The 7612-nt window shown below is 40.1% G+C and overlaps 1 pseudogene; it reads left to right on the top strand.

The window, feature by feature from the left end:
- Positions 1-4265: 4265 nt before the first annotated feature.
- On the top strand, positions 4266-7408 carry LOC119075053 (annotated as a pseudogene).
- The last annotated feature ends 204 nt before the right edge of the window (positions 7409-7612 follow it).

Below are 7612 nucleotides of genomic sequence, written 5' to 3'. Positions count from 1 at the left end.
TGAGTGATAGCTCATTGGATTCGTCTTTCAATTCTAGCAAAACACGTATCTTTCATTTTTCGAAAAAAATATTTTCTGTGAAAAGCGTTCAAAAGTAAAGACATGTCAGAGGGTAACCAATAACTCAAGAAAAAATATTTTAATTTTTGGAATGTTGTACGAATGTCGCCAAGATTTCAGGGCGATATGACTCTTAAAACTTTGACATAAACTAAGTTATGATTGTTCTAGTATTTCTGGAACTACAGAACGAATTTGTGTCGCTTAGCGGATGAAGTTATTCCATATCTAATAAGTTACGACTTGGTAGTATTGTGTTCTAATCTAGCCGTAGAGATAAAGGATAGAGGGACTGTGAGGGCTCTAGCATATCTGAAGAATATTTTTAATTTTCAACTGATCAACAATTTTGAGCTAGTTTATTCCTAAAATTTGGAACCAGTCATGTATTTAGGTTAGCAATCCATCAAAAACTAAGAGAGGTGGTTTACTCTGAAAGTAATACTCTCATATTAAAAGATCCATAAAAATGTTGCATTAAGCGATAGGGGTAGAGGCTTGTTTATCGCTACAAATCAGATAAAGTTATTGAATCTCTTATTGAGTATGATTGTTCTAACAATGCTAAAATGCACTTAAGACTAGAGAATAGCACTGCCTTTGGTCTTAGTTTTCGAGAGGAGAAACTGTTCAAATAAAATTAATACCGTAGTTGCTCTTGAAATAATGTTGAAAAATACCTCAGAGACAACGATGGATTCACGTCATAGACTTGAAATCTGATCATCAGATATCTTGAAAATTTCCAATGGAACAGTTGATGGGTGATAACTCGAATAACTTTGCTCGTTCAAGATCCCTAGACTTGAGGTCGGATTCAATTGTCAGCCCTAAATGAGCCCTAAACGTGAAGCTATGATTTAATTAAGAAACACATTGTATATCAACAAAACGCCCATTATGACATGCTTTTTTTCTTAATCATCGGATAACTTTGGTCACTGAGCGACTCCAAACTCTGGACCGGTTTCAATCATCAGCCCTAAATGAGCCCTAAATGAGCCCTAAACGATAGACTATAATTTTAGTCAGACGCTTTTTGAATATCGTTGAAAGAGCTAATATGACATGTTTGTGTTTAGAGAAAGCTGAATATCATTGGCGGGATAGCAGCCCTAAACTCAGGATTGGCTTCAATTGTCAGCCCTAAACTAGCCCAAACGTTAATATATACTTTCAACTAGGAACACTATGAATAACATCCAAAACTGCCAATATGACATGTTTTTTCGAGAAAAAATTGAATAACTATGGTATTTGAGCAGCCCTAAACTCGGGACCGGTTTCAATCGTCAGCCCTAAACTAGCCCCAAATCATAGATTGAGTGGAAAGTCAAAAACCTATTCAGTTTATGACAAAACACTTAAGTGACATGCTTGAAAACTTCAAAACGGTATAACTCACGTAAATCGACAGCCCTAAACTCGGGACCGGTTTTATTCGTCAGCCCTAAACGAGCCCTTTAAAATGAGCCATAACTCGACACAGCCCTAAATGGTGGCGGTGCCAGCGACATGTACTCCAGCGACCCAAGGTAAATAAAGCTGTCGACAGTCTCGAAGTGTTTTCCATTCACCTCCAGCGTATGGTACGTTGATCTGCCATCAGACAATGAAGTTGTCATGTACTTAGTTTTTCTCTCACTGACCTTGAGACCGAACTCAGCACGCCTATCTTCAATTTTCGTGAAATTCTCTTTAACGATGTCGATGTTCGTCCAATTAAGTCTAGGGTCATCAGCATATCTAACAACTGACTCAATTTTCTGAAGATTGTACCGCTGGTTTCCACGTCGCTCTCTCTTATCACCTTCTCAAGAGCAATGTTGAAGAATAAAGCTGCCAGTCTATCGCCTTGTCTAAGTCCTTCCAAGGCTTCAAAGGTATCAGATATGATAGATTGTTTCGAATTCTGACCTTGGCTCTCACATGTGACAGAGTCATTCTAGCCAAATGAATAAGTTTTTTGGGATAACCAAGCTCCACCATCGCATTCCATAGTTTCCTCCGAAAAACCCTGCCATATGCCGTTTCAAAATCAACAAACAAATGGTGTAGAGCAACATTGAACTCTCTGCATTTCTCCATGATCTGCCTGATGCTAAACAACTGGTCTGTTGTTGAGCGACCGTTGCGGAATCCACCCTGGTATTCACCAGCTGTTGGTTCCGAATACGCCATGAGACGCTGCCGTAAAATATCCGCAAATATTTTGTACGCTGTGTTCAATAGATTAATTCCTATGTAGTTGCTACATTCCAATTTGTCACCCTTCTTATACACTGGACAAATGATTACAAGTTCCCATTCTTCTGGCATTTCTTCACGTTTCCAAATCTTCACAATCAGCTCATGTAACCGTGCACACAGCGCATCACCTCCATATTTAAAAAGTTCTCCGGGTAGATTGTCTGATCCAGGGGCCTTGTTATTCTTGAGCTTGAGAACAGAAGCCCTAACTTCCTCCAGTGTAGGTTCCGTCACACCTTGTGCACTCGATTGTGAATCCAGTTCCGCTACTTCTTCCGTTGTCACTGTTTATTACTGATACAGAGCTAGGGAAACGAAACCGGAAGGCTTTTGGCAATACCGGTTTTCGGTAATACCTGACACTGTAATACCGGTCTTACCGGTTTTTCATTGAAGTTCTTTTTCTCCATTTATCTCAAATACAGTCGAATTTAATGTGTAAGATCATTTCAGACTGGTTTTAATGCAGATCACTATTTTGAATACTTCATTCAGTTTGAAAAATTACTTCCATTTAACCTTTAAATACAGTCATGAAGTAGAAGCGGAACTTCATTCTGTTATATTTTCGTGTTGTTTCAATTCCTTGAACCTCTTCTCAAACTTAAGATCTGTGGATTATTAAATGCAGAAGCGTTTACACATTGATCGACATTCAATGAAATCGAAACATCTCTCAAGCAGCTAAACAAATTCTAATTGGGTCTGAATTTTCACTTTTTTCTTACAAGAATCTCATTAATTTTCAATAAAAAAGGGCTTTATCTGACACAATTCCATTTTGTATAGCTGCTCTAGAGTCGCTTGGTTTAAGTCAATGATTTCGAAAAATCGGCTTGAGCCGGCTTAAAACGGCTCGGCTGGAGGTTCCTTTTAACTTTTTTTCAAATAAAAACGTTTAGATAAATTCATGGAAAATGAACTAGTAAGCATGAAAATGAAATTGTACGGAAAGCGAAAATGTAGGTAGATTAGGTTGTTCAAAGTGCAAGTGGAACTGGTCTTGTTACAAAGCAAGTCTCTAAGTCTAAGGTTCACTAACACGTCAAGTTTTATTGCCTCAAAACTTGAACTAAATGGAAAATCATGCTCCGGTACACTCATTTAACTCATTAAGAAAATGGTTTTCGAGAAGAAATCGAAAGCTCACGAAAATCAAGTAAAAATTGAAAAGAAAAAAAATCGAGAAAATTCGCAAAGATCGATAAAGTTTTCTCAAATTTGTGAATTAACTGATTGTGCGCCTTCGTCTCGTTGCGCAAAGGTCATACTTGCCAAAACAACAAACTTAGAAGCGAGGACGTAATATACCATTCTGGAAAATTCATGAAAATTCAAGAAAATTTTCAAAATTTTCTTAATTTTGAAAAAAAAAAATTCAAATGTACTTGAGCTGCTTAGGATCAACAGAAATCTCGGTTTTCAAAATTATTTCACCCATTCACCTTTCGAAATCTTTATTTCATTTTCCAGCCGTTTCAAGCCGGCTTGAGCCGTGTTTTTGACACCGGCTAGGCTGCGGCGCGGCTTGCTCAAAAATGGCCGGCGGCGGCTTGATCGGCGGCTTGATCGGCGGCTTATTTTCGGCGGCGCTCATGCCTGATACAGACAACTTGAGAATTAGATCCGAAATCGATTTACTCATAAAACGAATGAGTGATTGAAATCAAATTTTTGAAAATCGGTTTAGACATACTCAAGTTATCAAGCGTTGCGGATATTTCAGTACATTTTCCGTTCTTTACTAATAACATTTCATAACTGGTAGATATTTTGTTAGAATTTACATTTTTAGAGAAAAGCGCCACCTTGCTACCTCTCGAGTTTAATCCTATGGTTTGAATGTAGTCGCTGCCTACGCCCAACTTCATTGTTGTATCGCCGAAAGCAGACATTTCATCGCGCTGTTATGTAAATTGTTTGTTAGAGCTAAGTTATTATTGAGTTATCATGAGTGGCAGCACAGAACCGAATCGTCATGGAAAAACGAAAATGATCAAGAAGAAGCCGCAAGGATCAACCGCTGAGTATGTGACAATGGAGGAAGATCTAGCGCGTGAATTTTGAAATTTTCATCTCATTCAGCCATCGTCATCGTAAAACGGAAAAGGAGGAAGATGCTAAGGAAATGAGTTTGGAGACGGACGAAAATACCCCGAAGCTGTATCGATTCGAATCGTCACCGCAATACATTAAAGGCGGACAGATGCGTGACTACCAGATCCGTGGTTTGAATTGGTTGATTTCGTTGTACGAGAATCGAATCAACGGAATATTGGCTGATGAGATGGTACCAAATATTGTCTCATACTAATCACGGATTGACTTTCAGTAACCATTCTCTGTAGGGTCTGGGAAAAACGTTGCAGACAATCTCGCTCCTCGGATATCTGAAGAACATCTTGTAAGTTTGCCTGTAACTGTATGCGTCACGTCACAATGAACTTTGACAATTCAATGTTCATTATCCAACAATGCATAGGAACATTGACGGACCTCATATCGTCATCGTGCCGAAATCGACTTTGCAGAATTGGTTGAACGAATTCAGAAAGTGGTGCCCATCTTTAAACGCACTGACTCTGATCGGAACGAGCGATGATCGCAAGACGTTGATCGAAGATGTGTCGAAGCGTAACGACTGGGACGTGTTAATAACCAGCTACGAAATGTTTTGCTGGAATCAGCCTTCATCAAAACGTATCGGTGGACGTATTTGATCATTGATGAGGCCCATCGCATCAAAAATGAAAAATCCAAATTGTCGGAAATGGTACGCCAGTTCAAGACGAGGCATCGATTGTTGTTGACCGGAACGCCGTTACAAAACAATTTGCATGAGCTGTGGGCATTGCTCAATTTTTTGCTTCCTGAACAATTCAATTCGTCGGACAATTGGTTTGACACAAACAATTGTCTTGGTGACGATACGTTGGTGAAACGATTGCACGCCGTGCTGAAACCAATTTTGTTGCGTCGTATCAAATCGGAGGTGGAAAAGTCGTTGTTGCCCAAGAAGGAACTGAAAATCTTTGTCGGATTGTCCGAAAATGCAACGGGAATGGTATACGAAGATTTTGATGAAGGAACTGCATGTCATAAACGGGTAAGTCTGCCCTGGAACAATATTGCTAATTCCAATTGGCTGACCCTGTGCACCCTAAATTGTATCTTCTATAGTCATGGTTCCACAAAAAGCGTCGGTTTGCATTCAATTTTAATGAATCTGCGTAAATGTGCCAATCATCCGTACTTGTTCGATGGCGCCGAACCGGGACTCCGTACACCACCGCCGAACATTTGGTATACAATTGCGGCAAAATGATAATTTTGGATAAATTACTACCTCGACTCCAGGCGCAAGGCTCCCGGGCTTTGATTTTTTCCCAAATGACCCGAATGTTGGACATTCTCGAAGATTACTGCGACTGGCGAAAATATGAGTATTGTCGTTTGGACGGACAAACTGCTCATTCGGATCGCGATGCCCAGATTCAAGAGTACAATGCACCGGATAGTAAGAAATTTATCTTCATGTTATCTACTCGTGCCGGTGGTCTGGGTATTAATTTGGCTACTGCTGACGTCGTTATTATCTACGATTCCGATTGGAACCCTCAGATAGATTTACAGGCAATGGACCGGGCACATCGAATCGGTCAAAAGAAGCAGGTGCAGGTGTTCCGGTTAATTACAGAGAATACGATTGAAGAGAAGATTATCGAACGAGCGGAAATTAAGTTACGTTTGGACAAAATGGTCATACAGCAAGGTGGTCGGTTGACTGACTCTAAAACAAATACTTTGCAAAAGAATCACTTGCTGAACATCATTCGGTTTGGAGCGGATGCCATTTTTGGGGCTAAAGATGCGGACGCTATATTAGAATGCGACATTGAAGCATTACTGAAAATGGGCGAAGAGAGAACTGCAGAACAGAAACAAGCGTTGGACAAACTGGGTGAAAATTCGCTGCGAAATTTTACACTAGACGCACCGTCCTCCGTGTATCAATTCGAAGGTGAAAACTACCGTGACAAGCATCGGCCTAAGATTGCAGACACTTGGATAGAACCACCGAAACGGCAACGAAAGGTGGCGAATTATGTCATCGATTCCATATTCAAGTATGTTGGAAATACGGAACAAAAGGCACCGAAACCACCGAAACAGCCGAACGTTGCAGATTATCAGTTCTATCCACGACGATTGTTTGATATTTTAGAACAGGAGATTCGTTGTTACCGTAATGCAATGCTGTACACCGTTCCGTTGAAACCAGAGCTAGGAGCAAATGCATCGAAGGTACAACGTGAAGAGCAGAAAAAAATTGATGAAGTCCAACCGCTGACCGAAGAAGAATTGGCCGAAAAGGAGCTCTTGCTATCTCAGGGTAATATTTTGCCAAACAATTTCACATTCACAGTGGCTTTAACTCGCTTGTCCGTAGGCTTTTCAAATTGGTCCAAACGAGACTTTTCGCAGTTTGTCAAAATGAATGAACGGTTCGGCCGGGACGACATAAGAAACATTTCAAAAAGCATCGACGGTAAAACGCCTGAAGAAGTCGTTCAGTATAGTGTCGTGTTCTGGCAACGTTGCAAAGAAATACAAGACATAGATCGGTTTATGTCGAAAATTGAACGGGGCGAAGCGAAAATTCAAATGAAGGTGTTGCTCAGACGGGCTCTGGACACTAAAATGGCTTCATATCGCGCACCGTTTCATCAGTTACAAATTTCGTACGGAAACAGCAAGGGCAAACATTTCACCGAAGACGACGATCGATTTTTGCTGTGTATGCTGCACCTTTGGGGTTTGACAAAGAGAATGTGTACGATGAGCTGCGAGTGGCTGTTCGGTAAGTCTTGACGGTACACCGAGATTTCAATTGGTAGAATAGTGAAAGTAATTTCAGATCGGCACCTCAATTTCGCTTTAATTGGTTCCTGAAAGGCGCACAGCAATGGAGCTGCAGCGTCGTTGTAGTACAATAATATCGCTGGTCGAACGTGAATATCAGGAGCAAGAAGACAATGATCGTCGTGACAAAAAGAAAAAATCAACATCGTCCGGCATTCTGAAATTGAAAGTGAGAGTAAGCAAGTGAAATTTATGGAGGATTTTTAATCGTGTTTTTCTTGAGTGATTTTGTGTTCATTCAATTTGAGGATTTTTAAGACGCATAATGACGTTCCAGTTGGGTTTATTGTTTTAAACCATTGAGTTATGATGATTAAGATTTCTCTTCAAAACTTAAATAAATATAGATTTCTTATTTGACATTGTAGTACAATTCACG

The sequence above is a fragment of the Bradysia coprophila genome, unplaced genomic scaffold (assembly GCF_014529535.1).
Source record: "Bradysia coprophila strain Holo2 unplaced genomic scaffold, BU_Bcop_v1 contig_17, whole genome shotgun sequence".
Taxonomy (NCBI): Eukaryota; Metazoa; Arthropoda; class Insecta; order Diptera; family Sciaridae; genus Bradysia; species Bradysia coprophila.
This window is presented reverse-complemented; position numbering and strand designations above follow the sequence as displayed.